Source organism: Paramormyrops kingsleyae, chromosome 25 (genome assembly GCF_048594095.1).
Source record: "Paramormyrops kingsleyae isolate MSU_618 chromosome 25, PKINGS_0.4, whole genome shotgun sequence".
In the NCBI taxonomy this organism is placed as follows: Eukaryota; Metazoa; Chordata; class Actinopteri; order Osteoglossiformes; family Mormyridae; genus Paramormyrops; species Paramormyrops kingsleyae.
The window spans coordinates 12,497,813-12,503,812 of record NC_132821.1 but is presented as its reverse complement, the minus strand read 5'-3'; positions in this window follow the sequence as shown (position 1 = coordinate 12,503,812).

The following is a 6,000-nucleotide window of genomic DNA, read 5'->3' as shown; positions in this document are numbered from 1 at the left end:
CCACTCTTGTTACATTCACATTATAATTAAATACATGATCTTCTCTTGCTGGATATCTGTGTTAATTCTGCTTGTGCTCTGTGGTTAAGTCTCTGTCTAATCTGTTTCAGCCTGGCCTTAGGGCCTCAGCTTGAAGCTGCAGCCTGCAGGAACATAAAAATGCAGAGAGCACCATCTAGTGTTTAACCAATGTATGTAAAGCCTTAAATGCTGTAAGGTTTATAGTCTTTAAGATGTGTAGTGGGCAAGGAGCCACGGGAGAGGCGGGAGCACAATAATTCCTCCTGGAGGGGTGAGGTATATTTAAGGGCACAGTAGAGAAGCAACAGTTGCCATGGTGACTGATTCAGGGGCAATGAGGTTCTTTCCCTAAGTGGTCGGGTGCGAGTCCTTCAGTGCTGGGGCTGTAGTGCCACCCTCTGATTGGCTCAATGAGCCGCCACCAGCTGTGCCGTGTTACCATTCCTCACAGGTGGTTTCTGGGACGGTCATGAAGAAGCCGTTGTTGCCGTCTGCCTGCATGGTGCAGATTGATTCCCGCTCGCTCACAGAGCATTCCCGGCTGGTCATCATGCCACAGTAGTTTATTTTAGATTAGAAACATGGACGTATAATTCCTGAGTCCTAAGCTGATGCCTAATGCATCGTCCTTCATGATGGCTGTCAGAGGAGCTCAATCAGTGGCCAGGAAGTCTTATCCCTGATGAGGGGAAGATTAGCGAGAGATACAGAACTATCATCCTACAACATGATAGCTATATACTGTAGCATCTCTCTGCTGTTTGTGAGCACAGTTTGTATGTTCTGTGAGTATTCTCAGGTTAACCTCACACTTAGGCTAGCTGGTGTCTCTAAATTTCTCAGAATGTGTGTGTACAGTATGTGCCCTGTGATGGTTTAAATCATTAATTTAAATAATTTAAATAATTTCAACTAGGGCTGCAACTAACGATTATTTTGATAGTCAATTAATCTGTCAATTATTTTTCCGATTAATCGATTATTAATCCGGGGGGGGGGGGCAAAATAAATTTGATTTCCAGCATGTTTTAATAACCCAGACTGTCTTCGTATAAAGGTTGTTTCCAGCAACTCACATAAAAAAAAAATGTATGCTACGTTAAGAGTACAAAAAAATAATTTTGTAGCAGCTGAATCAATCTCATGAAAAACACAATCCTTTTTTTATGAAGTGCAACCAGCATGGTGCTTTACAAAATGTATTCAGTACTCCAGTTTTTTAATGTAAAAGCACAGACTACCGCTGCTGCTACTAAGAATATTATTAAATAATTGTCTAATGTTATTTAATGTTGATACACATATGTGACGGGGGAGAGAGCGAATGTGTCTGCATTTATTATGGACAAACAAAGTAAACATTAATTGCGGAGAAAAGCCTACAAATGCGCCGGCTTGCGCTCTCGTGAAACGCCATAGACGTTAGTTACTAAACGGCGCAAATAAGACGATTGGTGAGGAAAAAACGGTGAACGGCAGGCGTCAAATTTCGTTTTAAAACGTGTCCGGTTGTGTGCGCATACTACAGTGATGAACTGTAAATAAGATAAATAACATGAGGCTATTTAGTTTGTTTAATAAAAAGACAAGATATACACTCACCTAAAGAATTATTAGGAACACCATACTAATACGGTGTTTGACCCCCTTTCGCCTTCAGAACTGCCTTAATTCTACGTGGCATTGATTCAACAAGGTGCTGAAAGCATTCTTTAGAAATGTTGGCCCATATTGATAGGACAGCATCTTGCAGTTGATGGAGATTTGTGGGATGCACATCCAGGGCACGAAGCTCCCGTTCCACCACATCCCAAAGATGCTCTATTGCAGGGGTTCTCAAAGTCTACATTCAAAGGTCCAAATCTGAATTTTCACCAATGACAAAGGTCCGGAACTATTGGTAATTACAAAACTTGTTTTTAATAAACATGTATAACAAATCAACATTCATTTTATGAAAAAATAAGGTGCCTTTTGCATTCAAAATACATGAATAACAAGTGCAAAAGTGGCAAAATAATGCCGTTTGACATTTCCACTCTTCACAACTCCAACTGTCTCATTACAAATCAAACAGAATGGCTTCGTGCTGGATTGGGGCAAAATGAATGCATACCTCTCTGTCCAATCATCTTTGAAAACTCTATTTTCTTCGTCAACTTTTCTTTTCCTGGACAATGACATCCTCCACACCCATTCAAACGCTTACTGCGGTGAAGTGTCGCGTTGCGCGGCTCGCGCCCGATTATGTCAAAAGTATACACTCACTGGATGTCATGGCAATTGAATCACGGAGGAAAACTTTAAATATCTCGCCTTCGCTTTAATTTCGGACCATCTCCAAAAAGACATAAAACACTAAACAAATGATTCTGACATGCGTTTATCAAAGTAGGAAATCCAGACTTTTAATCCCTTAAATTACTGCTGTTGAAATACGAAATGGTGGCGGGTCCGGATTGAATTCCCTCCGGGTCCGGATCCGGACCGGAGTCCGGACTTTGAGAAGTGCTGCTCTATTGGGTTGAGATCTGGTGACTGTGGGGGCCATTTTAGTACAGTGTCATGTTCAAGAAACCAATTTGAAATGATTCGAGCTTTGTGACATGGTGCATTATCCTGCTGGAAGTAGCCATCAGAGGATGGGTACATGGTGGTCATAAAGGGATGGACATGGTCAGAAACAATGCTCAGGTAGGCCGTGGCATTTAAACGATGCCCAATTGGCACTAAGGGGCCTAAAGTGTGCCAAGAAAACATCCCCCACACCATTACACCACCACCACCAGCCTGCACAGTGGTAACAAGGCATGATGGATCCATGTTCTCATTCTGTTTACGCCAAATTCTGACTCTACCATTTGAATGTCTCAACAGAAATCGAGACTCATCAGACCAGGCAACATTTTTCCAGTCTTCAACTGTCCAATTTTGGTTTGCTCATGCAAATTGTATCCTCTTTTTCCTATTTGTAGTGGAGATGAGTGGTACCCGGTGGGGTCTTCTGCTGTTGTAGCCCATCCGCCTCAAGGTTGTGCGTGTTGTGGTTTCACAAATGCTTTGCTGCATACCTCGGTTGTAACGAGTGGTTATTTCAGTCAAAGTTGCTCTTCTATCAGCTTGAATCAGTCGGCCCATTCTCCTCTGACCTCTAGCATCAACAAGGCATTTTCGCCCACAGGACTGCTGCATACTGGATGTTTTTCCTTTTGCACACCATTCTTTGTAAACCCTAGAAATGGTTGTGCGTGAAAATCCCAGTAACTGAGCAGATTGTGAAATACTCAGACCGGCCCGTCTGGCACCAACAACCATGCCATGCTCAAAATTGCTTAAATCACCTTTGTTTCCCATTCTGACATTCAGTTTGGAGTTCAGGAGATTGTCTTGACCAGGACCACACCCCTAAATGCATTGAAGCAACTGCCATGTGATAGGTTGATTAGATAATTGCATTAATGAGAAATTGAACAGGTGTTCCTAATAATCCTTTAGGTGAGTGTAGACCTGTTCTATAGGAAAGGTAGCCTTAAATGACTTCTGTTGTGATCTGGCGCTATATAGAAAATATTATTAAATAGGGGTGCCCCCCTAATAGAATGGTAGGGTAAACACTTTGTGATATATGTAGCCACATTTGATAATAGCCAATTGTGTTGACACCTTTCCAAGACAACCACGATTTCATCTTTGTTCATGTGCACGTGTACATGTGCGTGAGTGAAGGGGCGGGGCGGGTAACGCGGTAGGTGAACAGGTTTTCCGGGCAATCCGGTTTCCATATGTTTCCCCTGTCTATCAGGAAATAATGTTTCCCCAAATATTAAAGCGAAGAGGTATGTGAAATGTCTGAAAATCACTCAGGCACATTATTACATGTGAATACTGTATTGTTATTAGTACCGATGCCCAGAGTTGCTGTATACCTGTTTTAACAGGGGGGAACCAAATATATATCCTGGATGTCAGGAAATAATGTTACCTAATATTTAGGCAAATATGTATGTGAGATGTCTGAAAATCACTCAGATACATTATTACATGTGAATACAGTAGATCGTCACACATAATATAGTCTTATATGCAATACTATACCGTTTTCATCAAGAAATATCTCTATCCAGCGAATTAAATACTGTCATGTATTATCTGTAAAAACAAAAAACATCAAAAAGGCATGTGATGTTTTAAAATATATGGCTTGTTTACCTCAAGAGCTTCGTAAAAGACATGAAAACAACAGCAAAACCGTGTACAAATCAGCGCGCGACAGGGGAAACATAGGGAAACTGAATTGCCCGGAACACCTGATCTTTTTTTCCATTACAAATTCTGTTTTATAATCTTTGATCGGTTTAGGACAAGTGATCAAATTCTGGGCATGCAAAAATCAGCTTTAGGGTACTTTCATGGACTTCGAACAAACTCACATATTTGCATGAGTGAATGGGGCTTCAACAGTTAACATAAGAAACATTGAAATTGTTGAAATGAAATACAATTTTACAGAAACATGGCATTTGATTTCTCCCTTGTTTGTTATAAATTAGGGCCTAATTTGCACATGTGTACCAATTTTGGTATGGGAAAAAAAAAATGAACAGCCCTTATCAGGTGCTAAATGCTAATGAGGAGACCGCTGCGAGTGGGTCTTGATCTGTATAATAGAGCAATGGTGCCATCTGGTGATCCAAAAAAGTTTTGCAGGTACGTTAGCAATGGCGTTTAAAAATTAAACGAAGACCTACCTCATTTATTAATCTTGTGATTAATTCAATTACAAGAATTTTTAAAACACGGGTCGGAAACGTCACATTGATTTTTTGGCAGCTGGATAAAACATGCCATTTTTCATTTTTAATTACAAACTTAGATCTCATCTGCACACCCGTGCACAATTTTGCTCATGAAAGAAGACAAATTAGGGTATGAACGGCGCTTTTCAAGTGTTAAAAATGCAGGTAAGCAGACGGCAATCTGTATAATGGAGCGATAGTGCCATCTGGTGACCAAAAAAACTTTGCAGGCATTCAAGCGATGGCATTTTAAAGTGAAACCAAGACCCAGATCGTCTATTCATGCGCGATTTTATAAAACTTATTTAAAACACGGGTAGAAAATCACCCGCCCGTTTACAAACGTTTGGATGAATAAATGCATTTTAAGTAGGCACACGTGACAACCGGATACCCAGCACAAGAAGTATGTACACTAACTAATACAAAGTAAACAGAGGCTACATCCAAGAGGTACACGGGGGTATATACACGCGCTCGCGAGATATGCCGAGACATGCAGATACCGCCGGTGTTCTGAAATTTTTTCCTACTAGCATAAATATCTGCTCCCCTTTAAAGGTGTGTCAGGGACCGTGATGGAAGGCACGAGGAACAGAGGCGGATTAGGAAAAAATCCTTTTTTTTAATTCACAAAAAGAAAGCAATTTAACAAAGAATAACCTTGGGCCCACAAAAAAAGTCAACTAATCAATAACTAAATAACCTGAACCAAACATACTGACCTCCTAGACAAGAAACCATGAGGGCTATATATACACTGGTTGGCCAAACCACAAGACACAAAAGGGGTAAAACCAATAACAAATACCACAAATACACCCATACAAAAGTCAGATAATGTTTCAATCAAAACAAACAAAATCAAATCAAATTAAGTGAATCGGAAAAAATATACCTAAACAATAAAAAGAAACTAAATGCAAACTATTCCACCCCTACGGCAAACAGCCAGTTGGAGTTGTCCAATTTCCTGCATTTAGCCCAGCTTCCATGTTGGCCACCTCTTTTGCCTGGAGCAGCAAGGAGTTGTTAAAATCTTATCTAGCTCTGATTTAAAGGAACCCAAGGATTCAGCTTGCACTACGTTATCAGGAAGACTATTCCATACTCTGACTACACGCTGTGTAAAGAAGTGCTTCCTTAAATCCAGTTTGAAATGTTCTCCCGCTAATTTCCACCT